This window comes from Schistocerca americana, chromosome 1 (assembly GCF_021461395.2).
Source record: "Schistocerca americana isolate TAMUIC-IGC-003095 chromosome 1, iqSchAmer2.1, whole genome shotgun sequence".
In the NCBI taxonomy this organism is placed as follows: domain Eukaryota; kingdom Metazoa; phylum Arthropoda; class Insecta; order Orthoptera; family Acrididae; genus Schistocerca; species Schistocerca americana.
The window spans coordinates 493,729,270-493,747,798 of record NC_060119.1 but is presented as its reverse complement, the minus strand read 5'-3'; positions in this window follow the sequence as shown (position 1 = coordinate 493,747,798).

The window sequence follows — 18,529 nt, the reverse complement described above, 5'->3', positions numbered from 1 at the left end:
GTAGCTCATTCGTCTCACGGGGCATGTACACTGCCACTCTAATCTTTGGGAGACCACTGACAGCGTCTGTTCTGACCTCGGAAAGAGGTATGACAACGTCTAACAGGGCAATTTGATCGCCAAACTTTGTTACCAATCGCCTCACTCAGACTGCTACATTAAGCTCATGGATAGCTTTCTACAAGGAAGAACTTTCTGTGTCACTGTTGATGGTAAGAGACCTGCAGTGAAAACTCCGGCTAAAGGCATTCCACAGAGTTCCGTTATTTCGTTCCTGCTCTTCATCCCACACATCAGTGATCTTCCGGCGAATCATCATACAGTCTGCAGCCTTTAAGCAAATGACACTGCATTTTTTACGTCGGACCGAAGAATTGATGAACTGCTCACCTGGGCCCAATGAAGAATTGATGTCATGGTGGCATGGGCACTAGCCAATAACATTACCATCAACCCCACCAAGACGGTGTCAGTGTTCTTCACACATAAGAGGCGATCACTCCTGACCTTTCGACTGTGGGTATGGGACAATCCATTACCTAGTCGCCATCTGCTAAATACTTAGGAGTTGTCTTGTACAAGTTACTAAAGTTTAGGCTTCGCACACGAGAGCGGTAGCCAGTCACGAATAAAATAGTTCATACCTTAATCCTCTTCTTCGCCAGTAAGGACCTTAGTGACAAGAGGCAATTGCAACTCTGCAAGAGCACGGTGCAGCCAAAGCTTCTGTACAGATGCGCAGCGTGGGGCATCACTTGTGTGTCCAACAATAAATCCATACAGGCAATCGAAGACCGGCGCCTGAAGTGGACGCTGGGGGTGCCATATTGGAGCAGGACACGGGAAATTCACAAAGCAGTTCGTGAACGATACCTAAGGGACGAGGTGACAGACTACATCACCAAGTTATATAACTAGATCGACATGTTGCGAGATCCAGTACGCCAACTACGCCTCGCCAGAACTATACACCCACAACGCTGACATAAAAGTAGAGCGCCACAGGCCTTGAAGCGCTGGCACCCACCTTGGTTCTGCTCCCACACTGGAAGAAGGACGCCGAGAATGTGGTCTGCTCTTCGATCAACATCCCACTGATGTACCGCCTGACGTTCTACACCTTCATGGGTGTAATGATACCACTCCCCCCCTCCCTTCCCTCCACCCCCCCCCCCTACCCCTCCACAACAGGTACCACGGACACCATTTTGTGTGCCCCAATTCCCTCTCAAAGTGAAATGAATAAATAATGAGAATATTTTGTATGCGTACCCTTCACCTTACAAGAAAAGATCTCGAAGAGAGTCAGTCTCATGTCAGCACCAGCAACAATAGGGAAAAAAGTCATCAAGAGAACTGTGTTTGCCTCAGGATGGTTTGGTCAACAATAACGTACGATCAGGGGCTCGGTATGGTCACTCCAACGGGGCTTCAAACGAGACAGGTGGACATCGCAGTGAATGTCGCAGTGAGTCAAAGTAATGTCTGTAGAATCTAGAACAAGTTTCCAGCAACGTGATCAGTTGACCTTCATCACAGCAGTGGCCGCGGAAGAAACACAGCAGATACGCAGGACCCAGGACCGAGAGCTGCATGTAACAGCAAGTAAACACCATCAGCACAATACGACACGTCTAAGACGGTAGTTCCAAACAGCTACAGCTGCTCAGCTGTCAACACAAATGATGCGAAATAGGCTCCACGAGCAGGGCTTACATGCTAGAAGAGCCCCCAAGGCCCCCCCCCCCCCCCTAAATCGGGTTTGGAGAGGAGCTGTTGTCGCATGGTCACGAAACCACTCTTTGTGGCTAGGCGGCAGTGTGAACGACGATCTTTTCTGATGAGACTCGGATCAGTCTCCACCCTGACAATACTGATATCTGTGTGTGGAAACGAAGAGGACAACGTTTACGCCCCAGTTGTATATTAGACCGCCACCCTTATCAAGGCGGTTCAGCCATGTTTTGGGATGGAATTACGTGTGGCCGCAGGACACTTCTTGCGTCAACACGTGCCAAGTCGACTGGTGTGAAGGTGTGAAGTATCGGGACGACATCCTTGTACGCACTGTGGCTCCGCTTGATAAACACACTGAAGCGGGATTCACACTGATGGGCGCCCCTAACGCTACAATCCTGTGAACACCTTCTTACAGAGCGCACAAGCAGTCGGATGGAATGGCCCACATAGTCCCCAAATCTCAAATGTATTGAAAATGCATGGGCTATGCTAAAACGAGAGATTAGCAATCGTCCTGTCCCACCAGGGACCACATAGCGACCGTTGCGCAGTAATAGAGCAATATCCCGCAAGATTATCTGGACAATTTGATAAGGATTATGCCTAACATCATTCAAGAATATCTCCAGTTACGAGGAGCGCCAGTTGGTTCATAAACATTGTGTTGTGAATGATGACAATGACAAAAAACTGTAGTATCTTTCTTTAGGTTTTGTTTTTGTTTGTTGTTCGAGTTTATCAAATAGAAATGTGTTTATCTTCCTTATTTTCGTTGACAGAAAAACTAATTTTGTTTCCTGTTATATCCAGCACTGACACTAAAGCAAAGCGCAACATTTATTTCGACCACTGTATTAATACATAGAGTGTCCCAGGAGGAATAGTCAATATTCAAGGATACGACAGGAATGATTATTTGAAGCAGAAAAGTCTAGTAAACTAGGGCTGTAAGTTTCAAAACCTAAGAGCGATGAGCGCTTATTCAATAGAAGAGATGTGTTTCATTGTAGCGAAGATGAACAAGAGCCCATGGATCTTAAGGCATGCTTTTTGGAGCCCATGTTTACTGCATTATTTTACTTAGAATGATTGTTACTGTCATGTCCCTGAATATCGACCATTCCTCCTGGGGTATCAGGTACACTAAGGTGACAAAAGTCATGGGAAAGCAATATGACATATAAAGATGGCGGCAGTATCGCGTACACAAGGTATAAGATCGTCGTTAACGAGTGCTAGGCATACCTCCGCGTCCCACCGCCTACAAAGACAAAGACCCAATCATCGTCGGCAGAGGTGATGCTGTTTGCTGTGCGTTTTCAGGGACTGCCATTGACCAGTGGTAACAAATTATTCTCGTAGGGGGCAAACCGTCATAGGGGCACACAACGGACGTCACCTCACGAGGTTGTAACAGGCTTGCAAGACAAAGGTTCGCGAGAAGCTGTTCAAGCTGGTCTTTTTCTTCCAAGACAACGTCCAAGCTCATTGTGGTGTAAAGAACACATTCAGACATGGTGCTTCTTTATGCCCCCTCCCCCCCCCCCCCCCTTGCCCCATCCACGTAACCTACTAACAGGGTACCCAGCGACTTCTCCGTTTCTCCTCGGATGAAGAAATTGTTGCGTGGCAGTATCGTTTGTTGATCATTCCAAATGCAGACGTGTAAAAACGAGGTTGTAAATAGAGGTGATAAAGTCATTGTCATCGCATAGTGAATGTACATGTATAGATGGCAGTAATTTCGCACACAAAAGATATAAAAGGGCAGTACTTTGGCGGAGCTATCGTTTGTAGACAGGTGATTCATGTGCAAAGGGTTCCGACATGATAATGGTCGCACGACGGAAATTAACAGAGTCTGAACATGGAGTGGTGCTTGGAGATAGACACATGGGAAATTTTGTTTCAGAGATCGTTCGCGAATTCAGTATTCCGAGATCTACATTGCCAAGAGCGTTTCGAGATTACCAAATTTCAGGCATTACCTCTAAATAAGGACAACCCAGTGCCCGACGGCCTTCACTTGACGACCGAGAACAGCGGCGTTTTGCTAACAGACAAGCAAAAATGCATCAGATAACTGCAGAAATGACTGTGAAACGTATCTATTAGTACAGTACTGCGAAATTTGGCGTTAATGGGTTATGGCAGCAGACGACCGACGCGAGTGTCTTTGCTAACAGCACGACATCCCTTGCAGTGCCTTTCCTGGGCCCGTGACCGTTAGGATGGAATATAGACGACTGGAAAACCGTGGCCTGGTCAGATGAGTCTCGATTTCACTTGGTAAAAGCTGTTGGTAGGGTTCATGTGTGGCGCATCCCACGAGGCCATGGACCCAATGTGTCAACAAGGCTCTGTGCAAGACTCTCGTGGCTCCATAATGGTGTAGCCGGTGTTTGTATGTAGTGGACTGAGTCCCCAGGTGAAACGGAGCTGATCATTGATTGGAAATGGTTATGTTCGGATACTTGGAGACCATATGCAGCCATTCATGAATTTTATATTCTCAAACAACCATGGAATATTTATAGATGACAGTGAGCCATTTCACTGGGCCACAGCTGTTCGCGATTGGTTTGAAGAATATTCCGGACAACTCGAGCGAATGATTTGGCCATGCATAGAAATTTATGGGACATAATCGAGAGGTCCATTCGAGCACAAAAGGCTCAGTATTTCTGCAGGGGACTTCCAACGTTTTGTTGAGTCCGTGCCACGTCGAGTCGAGTTGCTGCACTAGCCGGGTAAAAGGACGTATGACAAAATATTAGGAGGTATTCCATGACGTTTGTCAACTTAGTGTATATGCTAAAGTCGGGTCGCTACCAGCACGGATAGCTATGCGTGTTTTAGTGTGGCTGGCGGTTTCTCATATCCCTCTAAGTGAATACCGGGCTGGCACCCAAGTCTAACCTCAGTTACACGATTCTCAAATATTCAGAAACCTTTTGCTCACTTTCACGTGCATGACACTACACGCAGACATTTCGGGTACAAATTTCCGTCCGCGGGGTTACGGGGTGGCGACAGGAAGGCCATCCAACCAACCCTTAAAATTAACCACGCTACATCCGTCAATAACCATGCCGGTCCTTCGCCGTTGCGAGACAAAAGCTGAAGAAAATAAGAAGTAGTTTATATTATTACGTATTCGGTGGGCTACCAAATGACTTTCTTCCATTGCTTCAATTTCCATTTTTTTTTATGGTTTCGGCATCACGTTTTCCTGTTACGGGCTTTTGCACCGCTGGTGAGTAATTTAGGAATTCCACCTCGCACTGCAATTCCCAGCTTGTGGTGCTGTTCTTTTGCTGTTGGCAGGACTGGTGAGTGCGACATTCAGTTCTAGAGTGATTTTTGCAGTTGTCTTCCTCTTATTTTTCGCCTCAGTCCGCTTCAGTGACCGTCTCTCACGGTAACTCGACACAGTGTTGTGACTTAGCGGATGATGTTTCTCCGCTTTTTTCCTGTGTGCGGTATAAATATTTGATACTGTGCCATCTGAAACATCAAACACTTCGGCTACCTTTGTTAGCGAAGCACCCATCAATAAGCGCCAACAATGTGCCCGAATTCGAATTCACTGTGCCGTCAGATCACCGAAGTTAGGCGCTGTCGTACTTAGCTAGCACTTGGAAGGGTTACCGTCCAGGTCTGCCGAGTGCTGTTGGCAAGCGGGGTGTACTCGGCCCTTGTGAAGCCAATTGAAGAGACAGCGGCACCGGTCACGAAAACTGGCAACGGCCGGGAGGGCGGTGTGCTGACCACATGCCCTCAATATCTGCATCCGGTGACGTCTAAGAGTTGAGGATGACACGGCGGCCGGTCGGTACCGTTGGGCCTTGAAGGCTTGTTCAAACGGTGTTGTTGTTGTTGTTGCTGTTGTTTGTTCGAATTGACTTAGCTCGCAGATGATGTATTTACAAGTACACAGAACACTATTCTGACTACCACTGACAATTGCGACGCATTGAGGACATCGCACAGGTATCGTTTGTGGGCAAATACCACAGCGCAATCTACAGTCCTAGCTAACATCTGCATTTATGTCCAAGCAGTCAATTCTTGCGGTGTACTCATATTTTTCTCCATCCGCTCTATATTCCGTTGTCGATACGGATAAATGTGTTCTTGGACACTGTTTTGAATATTACAAGGAAATATCAACTTAGTGCAAATTCCAGGCGTTTACAGCTCAACAGTGGTCTTAAAGGCTAGTAAGGTAACACTGAGGAAAACTGAACTTTCTATGGGACTTCGTATCTAAAATGCACAAAAAAAATTAGTCATTATTTGCGAAAGTGACGACTTAAGCATACTACATTACATTTTAACGGAAGACTGATTCATCAAATTTCAAGCGTGCAGTTGTTTATACAGACGACAAACTGATTTATATACGTTGCACAGAGAACGAACGTCATCGAAGTGATAGTGTGCAAGAAATACTGTGATACATGCGCCGGTTAAAATACAATTATTGTTATAAGCATTATACTGATGACAGACATGAATTACGTGACAGTGCTCCATTTGAAAATATTTAGGAGTGTGCTCTATTATTATCTCGTCTCCTTCATGGCAGTCCTGGGCTTACATTTCAACAAGACAATGACTGCTCGCACACGGTGAGTGTTTCTAGTGTTTGTCTTAGTGCTTGCCAAACCCTAGCTAGGCCAACAAGGTCTGCGGACCTCTCCCCAGCTGACTACGTTTGGAGCATCATGGGCAGGGACCTCCAGCCAGTTCGGGATTTTGACGATCAAACGCGCCATTTGGACAGACTTTGGCACGATACCCCTCAGGAGGACAGCCAACAGTGTTATCAATCACTGGCAAGCCGTTACCTGGTTGCATAAGGGGCGGAGGTGGACCTGCGGGTTACTGCCATTCTAACTTGTGAAGCTCTTTCTCTTGAATAAATCACAATTTTTTTCCAAAATTGTAGTAATTTGTTTGCCTGGACATATACATCAAATCTACCGATTTCCGTCCTATTCCGATAATTCCTTCGTGGTGCGTCGTTTTTGTCTTAGAGTATATAAGTCAAATTAAAACGAAACAGATGGAAAAAACTGAGTGAACAGTTTATTATTTCAAAGGTAACCGCCATGACTGTTACTACATTAATCCATCAGTGAGACAAGAATGTCAGTGTCTTCATGGAAAAATGCTTGCGGTTGTCTGCGAAACCACGTTTGTATAAAAGTGTGCACCTCTTCGTCCCAAGCAAATCGACGGCCACGAATATCTTCAGGGCTCCAAATTTAAGGAAGTCTCATGGAGAAGGATCGAGACTGTAAGGAGGATGTGTAAGGGCTTTTCGGCGAAACATCTGTACCTACTTGAAAGAACCTAGGCAATATGTGGGCGGGTATTAGTTTGCAACAGAACGATGCCGTCCGACGGCACAACAGTGCGTTTGGACTTGATGACATGCTTCATTTTTTGCTAGGTGACCACGTGTTCCGGAAAATCAGTCAGCAGAGGGGCCTTGCAGTGTAAGAAAAAGGTCATCATGTCTTCCTCGGAGCTGGCATGCACGGCTTTGGATTTTTTTCGGTGTGGTGAAACCATGTGCTTCCGTCGTTGACTCTTACGCTTGCCCGCAGGCTCAAAATGATGTCACCATGTTTTATTTCCCGCGGCAATATGGGACGGGAAACGATGTTCTTCATCGTGATGCCATTGCAGGTGCCGCAGTGACGTCGACATTATGTTCATTTCCTGATCCTCCGTCGGGCTGTGGGGATCCCATTGCGCACAAAATTTTCTGAAGTTCTGGTGCTCTGTCATGATGGCGTGAGCGGGACCGTGACGAATGCCCGACACGAGCTGAATGTCTTACACCGTCCGCCGTCGGTCATTTCTGACGGCAGCATCCATCGCAACATTGACAGAACAGGTGATGGTATGATGAGCCTGGGCTAGCTGACTCCTGTCTTTCAATGACAGCCGAGCTTCCCAAAATCGTTCATTCCACGCAAACACGACATTCTACCTTCGTCATGCAGAGCATACATTCCGTCAAAACCCGCACTACACCTCGCTGTTCCTCTTTCCCGGCCTCCATAGTGAAGTCGGACGCACACGCGACACGTTGACCTTACATCGAGCACTGCGGTGAACGTTCGATCCGTTCCTTCCTGTTTTCCTGAAGGGGGCTCTGGTTTACACACACCTATCTGCGTTACCAACCTCAATGCCATGCCCGTCGGGGTGGTTATAATTAAACTTTCCCTATTTAAAACGTTATAACACGGAAACTAATAACCGTACAAGTACCAAACTTGGTAGCATTTATGTCAAAGATATGAGGAAGAGAAATAATGTAGAATCACTTCAGCTGAAAGACTTTTAATGTACTGCTACGGTACATCATACCATTACTTACCGGTACCATTCCTGCTATAAAAGGGGCTCAATATGGCAACCATCAGTGTCCAGAAGAGTATGAAAGCTCAGGATTGCATTCTGCACAGCAGAACGAAGCATGTCCGTAGATATGCTGGCTACCTCTCTTGATACGCTGCGCTTCCGATCAACACATGTGTGAATGTTTCCCTGGTAAATCCTGTCATTCAGGTAGCCCCACAACCAGAAATCACAAGGAGTGAGATCAGGTGATCGTGCCAACCAAGCATTTAGAAAGGTTCGGCTCATAATTCGACCGTTTCCAAATCTGTTTCGAAGAAGCAAGTGAACTTCACGAGCGATGTGCGGTGGGGTCCCATTTTGCATGAAAACTGTTGAGTTCAATGCGTCTCTCTCCTGTAGGACGAATATGACATGCTGACGAAGCTTTTGCAGTAACACTGGGCGGTCACACTGCACGTCTTTGGCGCTTGAGCGCCAACCTGTTCAAAAAAGAATGGGCCAATGATGAACGTAGCCATGACGCCACACCATACGGTGACACGATCACCATACAGAGGAACTTCATACACAGTGACTGGAGGTGAAGATCTCCACACTTGGCAATTCTGCGTGTTCACCTCACCCGTCAGAGAGAAATGAGATTCGTCTGTCGATAGGATGGTCCAGTTGTCAACTTCAATCCTTGCGAGAAAATGGAGAGAGAGGTCGATACGTCGTTGGGGGTCCTGTGGTGCAAGCTGCTGTATGATATGGACCTTGTACAGATACCATATGAGAATTGTCCGAAGCCCCTTCAGTACAGTGGACCACAAGATATTCAACTGCCGTGACACAGCACGCGCACTGCCTGACGATCAGAAAATGCGTGCAGCGTTGTCTGTCATAGCAACAGCGATTTCATCAACAGCCTGTGATGCAACCGGTCGTCGGCCTCTTTCCGCAGCGACGCTCAGCTCTCCAGTTGTTAGAACTACTTCATAATGCTCCACACAGCAGGTGGAGAAAGAGGACCCTTTCGTAATCCTCTCAGCGGGAGATATTTTCGAAGTGCAGCTGCAGCATTACTGTTGTTTTGATTACAGTGCTTCACCAATAATGCCCCTCTCCTTTTGTCCAAGCTCATTTAGACACGTCAACAAGCGCAGTGCGACTGGTTAGGTGTGTGAGATTATCAGTCACGATGATTGATCACGGCACTTGGTGGCCATAGCTGGAACTGAACGGTGGCGCTGTGGTGCATGAAAATCATGCACCCCATACTCTGGACATTAATGCTACCAAGTCTGGTACTCGTACGGTAATTAGTTTCCGTGTTATAAAGCGTTAAATAGGGAAATTTTAGTTATAATCACCCGGTACTCTGTCTCATTTTCATTGGACTGCCCCTCTAAGTATTAACGGTGATGTCGCTTGTCGAAGCAGAAAGGGAGTACTGCAAACTTCGCTATGTGCAAATTGTGAAGTGTCTTTTTGGGACAACCTATACATAAAAAAGGAGGTGCGTTCACCCTCCAAATAGATACATGTCATAAGGCAATGACTTCTGCCATCCTCTGAGCACGTATGCCTCTTCTTCTTTCCCTCTCAAGCGAAGAAGATTTATCAGTGTTATCCTTTCCGACAAAAGCATCACATAAACACGCAGAACAAAAACAAGTAGCGCCATGGGCCAAGATCTGTAACACGTCAACTGAGTGTAAGCAAATGCTTTATTCACGTCTCCGCGTGATGTCAGGGATTTGTCTGTCTTGTCTCCATTTGTCAAGGCGATTCACTGCGCACACAATTCTTGCGAAATTCCTCGCGGAAAGATGGCAGCAGCTGCCTGAACTGCACTTCGGATAATAGGGCGACGAGCTGCTGTTTGTGCAACGTCTCTTGCGTTACCTCTCCTAATCTTGAAACTCTCTGTTCGATTCTTGATGTTTCCACCGATATTAGCGCATACCTGTTAGGAACGTTGTAACCGAGTTTTCCGTGGTTTCACTTGATCGATTAACGTAAATGACAGGTTGATTCTTTTGAAAATGACACGGCCAGGTTTTATTTTTTTTTTTCAGTACTTATTCAACCAAAGTCTGTGCTCCTTCTCTGTTGGAGTTGTCGCCGACAGGACGTTAAACTCTAGTCTTCCTGCTTTCGACAATTACGTGCTCATAACAGTAAGAAGTGGAAATTGCATCTGTAATGTTATCAGGAGACAGTAACACCAGTATTTACAGTTGTGAAGCTCATGTGAATATACTGCAATTATGCAACCTAGACTGTGTTTCCTCCTGTGTAGCTGCAGTCATATAGAAACTGCTTAACTTCCACAAGAATTTAGAGGAATGCTGCTACGACAGTATCCGACCGGGTAACTCAGTACAAAAGTGCTACAGAAATATTTAAGAAACATACATGGAAACGTCGAAAGAGAGGTTTTTTTCCTCGACAGTACAATTAACATGACACTTGGTACGTAACAATATTACGTTATAAATTAGGTGGCTGCATAATCGCGCTAGTGCAGTGTCTTTTGAACCGGAGGTACAAATTTTGGATTCGTCATCAGTATTTGCCCAACAAAAGGAAGAGAGCTGAAATAAGTAAGCTTATGGTTATAGAACATGGCACGAATACCCTGCATTGATTCGTCTTAGCGCCTCATGAACCGAAGACGTACGACACTAACGAGGTTGATCTATTTGTCATATGGGGCGTTAAGCTATGCTATGCTATGCTATGTGACGGTATCGAGTTTATTCTCTCCTTTCCTGTCATCCATAATAACTTAGCTTAACATAGTCATATACAATACAGATACACATCAAACTCTTCATAACAGGTCGCTGGAACACTGTGACACGCTCTAGGACCTGATCCATAACATTTATTCCTGAATTATTCCCAGTACGCACTGCCTGACTAAAAAATCTGATTTATATTTGAAAGAGAGGAGAGAGCGCGACTACAAACAATCGAAATGTTCTCCGTAATCAATCGTACAGTGTGAGAGTCCGAAAACTGAGCACCATAAACTGGAATAATTGCTGTTTGATGTCAATGTTGATGGTTGTAGGAAAGTGGCTGGAGATTGTAATGTTATCTGGGATGTCGGAGAATTGCGTCAGAGTTTCTGAAACTCGGGATATCGGATAGTTTTTTTTTAAATTTTTGTTTTCGAGAGACGGATTACTGGTTACTCCAGTAGCACTTTCCGAGAATCAATGTTTCGCATGGTACCCGTATGAGTGTGGTTATATCAGTCGAAGCATTTTTGTAACCATTTAGATGTTACTCCAATTGTACTTGTTTCATACCTTGATTAAAAACACGGAAGAAGCATGAATGCGTACGACCACGCTGTTAAAGGACGATTAAAAGACTAAGCTGAAAAAAGTAGAAGCGTTGTAAAAACATAATTTTATGATTATAAATAATACAAATCTGAATGAATTCAGGAATAAGTCACAATAACAAAACTGTAACATTCAGAAATTCCTGTAAAATGTTCAGCTTTTAGCTGTTAACTGTGTTTTGGCGCCGTCTTTGGTCCACACATGCTCTGAAAGAGGTAATTGTGTTTGAGAATCACGGACAGCGAATGTGAGGTGGAGAATAATTAATAATGTACTATGTCATATATATGGTGTTTAACGTCCATATAGTGATAATTACTCACATAGTTAAGGCAGGTTTTTCATCACGCTTTACTACATTGCACCATGTGCTTTCCAACAGTTGGAATACTGTTTGGAAATTTTATTTTCAGATAGAAATCTAACTTAACCGCTACCTGCTTGCTGTTTGCTGTTGTACTTTCGAGAAATCTGCAACAACGTTGTCAAGACGCAAGTAAAGTGAAAATTTTGGTTATGGCCACACAGCTGTTTAACTTCAGTTGCGTATTCAACGTACAGGCAAGTCTTATTCCGTCCAGTTAAATTAAAATTAGGTTCTATTTCGTCTAAGATTAGCATAGAGTTTAAGTTGGATAACAGTTTGTGGGGACATAGTTTTGGTAATACGTAGACTTTTTATAGCGTGGGAGGTGGAGTTGGGCTAAATTTCATACATAAACGTTTTCCGGGGGCGTTTCACCGTATAGACCGTGTTGGGGCAGGTCTTTCAAACTGCACGTACACGCGTACCTTAAGACACGACACAAGACAACAGGGACATTATTATGTCGGCAGTGCAGTACCAATTCTTATCCCATGTGGTTGTTGCTCGTTTCTGTCGGCATTATTATTGAAATAGTGTTGATCTACCGGGTGATCAAAAAGTCAGTATAAATTTGAAAACTTAATAAACCACGGAATAATGTAGATAGAGAGGTAAAAATTGACACACATTCTTGGAATGACATGGGGTTTTATTAGAACCACCCTATACTGCTAGACGTGTGAAATGTCTCTTGCGCGCGTCGTTTGGTGATGATCGTGCGCTCAGCCGCCGCTTTCTTCATTCTTGGCCACCCAGGTCCCCAGACCTCAGTCCGTGCGATTATTGGCTTTGGGGTTACCTGAAGTCACAAGTGTATCGTGATCGACCGACATCTCTAGGGATGCTGAAAGACAACATCCGACGCCAATGCCTCACCATAACTCGGGACATGCTTTACAGTGCTGTTCACAACATTATCCCCCGACTACAGCTATTGTTGAGGAATGATGGTGGACATATTGAGCATTTCCTGTAAAGAACATCATCTTTGCTTTGTCTTACTTTGTTATGCTAATTATTGCTATTCTGATCACATGAAGCGCCATCTGTCGGACATTTTTTGAACTTTTGTATTTTTTTTTTGTTCTAATAAAACCCCATGTCATTCCAAGCATATGTGTCAATTTGTACCTCTCTATCTACATTATTCCGTGATTTATTCAGTTTTCAAATTTATACTGACATTTTGATCACCCGGTATAACAATGCAGTATTTCATATCAATGCAAATTTTGTTAATAAAATTTTTCCTTGTTTAAAAAAGGTTTATTTAAAAACGAAACATTTTGGCACGCTGCAGTGTTTAATTGATTTTCGGTTTTTCTGCGCGGTTATTAGTAAAAAATAGAAAACTTCTGTTATAAACGAGACCAAACAAGTACCGATAAATACAGGTTTTTCAAAACTAAAATACCGGTATCTGTTTTAACCAGTTGCTCTTTTTCCATCCCTAACCTGAATCCCCTCCTCACTGCTGCGTTGCTCTGCCGGGAGAGGAGCGAAACGAGAAGGCGTCGCAGGGCAAGGGAAGGGGTGAGGCAAGGCGCGGTGCAGAGCCGCTCGGCGTGTCCTTGGCAGCGAACTTGGCCTTGGACTGCGGCGAGCCTGTTGCATGAGCCCGGGGCGTGGCGGGCAGCGGCGCTCGGGTGTCTCCTGCGCTTACGTGGAAACACGACCGTCAGACAGGCCTGTGGTTTCGTAAGGCGGCCTCCCGCCAGGCTCGCACGACCCTGGAGAATGCGTCAGCGGCGAGGGCTGCGAGCGGAAACCGCTGCCGCTGCCAAGTTCACGGCGACAGGTACAAAACGGGCCCCAAATCAGTTTCCGCTATTTCGTGGGAAAGTAATCTAAACACCAAAGAGGCCATTAGAAACCTATCCTAAACGATTCATAACACTTGACACTGCTCAAGTGAAAGACATTGTTGTTGTTTTGGTCTTTAGTCCAAAAATTGTTTTGGTGCAGTTCTGCACTGTACTCTATCCGTGGAAGCCTCTGCATGTTCCGTAGCTGAGTGCCATGCGAGGGCCCGGGTTCGATTCTGAGCCGAGTCGGAGATTTTCTCCGCTCGAAAACTGCGTGTTTTCCTGTCATCATCATCATTTCATAATCATCGACGCACAAGTCACCGAAGTGGCGCCAAATAAAAACTCTTGCACCAGGTGCTCGAAATGCCATACGGACACTAATTCTTCAGCTCTGCGTAGTTCCCACAACTTACGTTCATTTCAAACAGCTTACTGTAGTCAAACTATCACTCCCCCTCCACTTGCCCATTTCCCTCCATTATCAAAATAATGGTTCAAATGGCTCTAAGCACTATGGGACTTAACATCTGAGGTCATCAGTCCCCCAGACTTAGAACTACTGAAACCTAACTAACCTAAGGACATCACACACACCCATGCCCGAAGCAGGATTCGAACCTGCGACCGTAGCAGCAGCGCGGTTCCGGACTGAAGCGCCGTGAACCTCTCGGCCACAGCGGCCGGCTATTCTCAAAATAACGATTCCTTGATGCCTCAGCAAGCGTCCTGTCAACCGATCACTTCGTTTAGTCAAGTTGTGCAGTAAATTAATTTTATCCCCAATTACACATAATGCCTCTTCATTAGTTGCACGGTCTACCCATCTAATCTTCACCAGTCTTCTGTTGCATCACATACCAATCGTTCCCATTCTTTTCTTATCTGGACTGTTTATCTTCTTTATCGTCCACTTTTAATCACCGACGACGGCTACATTCTACAGGGTGATTTTTCCAAATTGGAAGAAATTGCGTGAAATTTTCTTTTAGAGGATAAGGAACAAAAAAAGATTATATGAACATAAGGCCGGAAATGCGTTCCAGCTTCCAAGGGAGGTACACCTACTTCAATGTGGACACACAAGATTTTAACAGTGTATGTTTTCAGTGATTGAAAGCACACATGAGAAGACACCAGGTCAGTTTTAAATTATACACATAGCTGCGTTGAAAGCAACTTATCCCAAATCAAAAAGCTTTAATAAATAGACCGAAGTAGGAAGTGTGGATTCTGCCGGGAAGTCACATATCCAGAGATATTTCGAGAAAACACTTAAATTTATATACGATGTAAACAAATTTATCTTTTTTCAGAAGCGTTTTTCTTGCTAGCGAAGGTCTGCATTTTATATTGTATCCTCTTAAGCCGTAGTCAACTATTTTGCTGTCGAAATAGCAAATTTTCTCTAGTACTTCCCATTTCCTGTTCTAATTCCTTCTGAATCGTCCCAATTAGTATGACTGCATTCCATTCCATTGCCACTGTTTTACTTTTTTTGGGGTACATCTTATATCAAGTTTTCAAAACATCATCCACTCAGTTCGACTGACGCTCTAAGTCCTTTGTTTCCGTGAAAGAATTACAACGCCATCATAAAACCGAAAGTTTTTATTCATTCTTGCTGAATTTAATTCCATTTCCAAATGTCTTATTGATTTTCTTTACCGTTTGTTCAATGATTATTCAGCTGAGTATTCTGGGGACTGTCTGCGATTTGTCTCACTCCCTTCTCACTCGCTGCTTCCCTTTCATGTCTCATTCTTAAAATTTCATATGAATGATAGCCTACAGAAAATTTCAGGAATATATATTCGAATGTTCAAACCAGCATGTGCTTAGTGAACGAAATGCTCCTCCTCTTTTCATTTATTCAGATATCTAGATCAACCTGCTAGGATGTGTGAACTTACGGAACACACGTGAGTATCCGTTATAAATCGCCTCAGTTAGTTGGAATTGTGTTACACAGTGTTAAGACTGCAGCCACTGTGGCCACCTAGAATTTTCTAGGAGTCTTACAAAGCGTGGCAAACTTCTGAATTTTGATGGAGGGAGAGTACCATGTTTTTTACCGGATTCAGGAAATCGGTGCTCTGTCGTTTTTACCTTCCGTGATACAAGTCGGTGGTGAGCTGATCGCCCCCTGCCACTGACGTGGCCTACTTTGAAGGAAATTGCCGCAGCGTAAGGACACTCTTCAACGTTCTTAAACGCCACAAACGGAAAAGCGTTCCTTCGTGGTACAAGTTGTCTCACATCGTTTTGTGTCAAGGTTTGGAAAATTGTCCAAGTAGCACTGCTTTTAACCATAAGGTTACACTCAACAACCGAGCTAGGTTAATAATTGGCTCCTTTTACCGACCTCCCGACTCAGCAGCATTAGTGGCAGAACAACTGAGAGAAAATTTGGAATACATTTCACATAAATTTTCTCAGCATGTTATAGTCTTAGGTGGAGATTTCAATTTACCAGATATAGACTGGGACACTCAGATGTTTAGGACGGGTGGTAGGGACAGAGCATCGAGTGACATTATACTGAGTGCACTATCCGAAAATTACCTCGAGCAATTAAACAGAGAACCGACTCGTGGAGATAACATCTTGGACCTACTGATAACAAACAGACCCGAACTTTTCGACTCTTTAAGTGCAGAACAGGGAATCAGTGATCATAAGGCCGTTGCAGCATCCCTGAATATGGAAGTTAATAGGAATATAAAAAAAGGGAGGAAGGTTTATCTGTTTAGCAAGAGTAATAGAAGGCAGATTTCAGACTACCTAACAGGTCAAAACGAAAATTTCTGTTCCGACACTGACAATGTTGAGTGTTTATGGAAAAAGTTCAAGGCAATCGTAAAATGCGTTTTAGACAGGTACGTGCCGAGTAAAACTGTGAGGGACGGGAAAAACCCACCGTGGTACAACAACAAAGTTAGCAAACTACTTCGAAAGCAAAGAGAGCTTCACTTCAAGTTTAAACGCAGCCAAAACCTCTCAGACAAACAGAAGCTAAACGATGTCAAAGTTAGCGTAAGGAGGGCTATGCGTGAAGCGTTCAGTGAATTCGAAAGTAAAATTCTATGTACCGACTTGACAGAAAATCCTAGGAAGTTCTGGTCTTACGTTAAATCAGTAAGTGGCTCGAAACAGCATATCCAAACACTCCGGGACGATGATGGCATTGAAACAGAGGATGACACGCGTAAAGCTGAAATACTAAACACCTTTTTCCAAAGCTGTTTCACAGAGGAAGACCGCACTGCAGTTCCTTCTCTAAATCCTCGCACAAACGAAAAAATGGCTGACATCGAAATAAGTGTCCAAGGAATAGAAAAGCAACTGGAATCACTCAATAGAGGAAAGTCCACTGGACCTGACGGGATACCAATTCGATTCTACACAGAGTACGCGAAAGAACTTACCCCCCTTCTAACAGCCGTGTACCGCAAGTCTCAAGAGGAACGGAGGGTTCCAAATGATTGGAAAAGAGCACAGGTAGTCCCAGTCTTCAAGAAGGGTCGTCGAGCAGATGCGCAAAACTATAGACCTATATCTCTGACGTCGATCTGTTGTAGAATTTTAGAACATGTTTTTTGCTCGAGTATCATGTCGTTTTTGGAAACCCAGAATCTACTATGTAGGAATCAACATGGATTCCGGAAACAGCGATCGTGTGAGACCCAACTCGCTTTATTTGTGCATGAGACCCAGAAAATATTAGATACAGGCTCCCAGGTAGATGCTATTTATCTTGACTTCCGGAAGGCGTTCGATACAGTTCCGCACTGTCGCCTGATAAACAAAGTAAGAGCCTACGGAATATCAGACCAGCTGTGTGGCTGGATTGAAGAGTTTTTAGCAAACAGAACACAGCATGTTGTTATCAATGGAGAGACGTCTACAGACGTTAAAGTAACCTCTGGCGTGCCACAGGGGAGTGTTATGGGACCATTGCTTTTCACAATATACACTCCTGGAAACGGAAAAAAGAACACATTGACACCGGTGTGTCAGACCCACCATACTTGCTCCGGACACTGCGAGAGGGCTGTACAAGCAATGATCACACGCACGGCACAGCGGACACACCAGGAACCGCGGTGTTGGCCGTCGAATGGCGCTAGCTGCGCAGCATTTGTGCACCGCCGCCGTCAGTGTCAGCCAGTTTGCCGTGGCATACGGAGCTCCATCGCAGTCTTTAACACTGGTAGCATGCCGCGACAGCGTGGACGTGAACCGTATGTGCAGTTGACGGACTTTGAGCGAGGGCGTATAGTGGGCATGCGGGAGGCCGGGTGGACGTACCGCCGAATTGCTCAACACGTGGGGCGTGAGGTCTCCACAGTACATCGATGTTGTCGCCAGTGGTCGGCGGAAGGTGCACGTGCCCGTCGACCTGGGACCGGACCGCAGCGACGCACGGAAGCACGCCAAGACCGTAGGATCCTACGCAGTGCCGTAGGGGACCGTACCGCCACTTCCCAGCAAATTAGGGACACTGTTGCTCCTGGGGTATCGGCGAGGACCATTTGCAACCGTCTCCATGAAGCTGGGCTACGGTCCCGCACACCGTTAGGCCGTCTTCCGCTCACGCCCCAACATCGTGCAGCCCGCCTCCAGTGGTGTCGCGACAGGCGTGAATGGAGGGACGAATGGAGACGTGTCGTCTTCAGCGATGAGAGTCGCTTCTGCCTTGGTGCCAATGATGGTCGTATGCGTGTTTGGCGCCGTGCAGGTGAGCGCCACAATCAGGACTGCATACGACCGAGGCACACAGGGCCAACACCCGGCATCATGGTGTGGGGAGCGATCTCCTACACTGGCCGTACACCACTGGTGATCGTCGAGGGGACACTGAATAGTGCACGGTACATCCAAACCGTCAT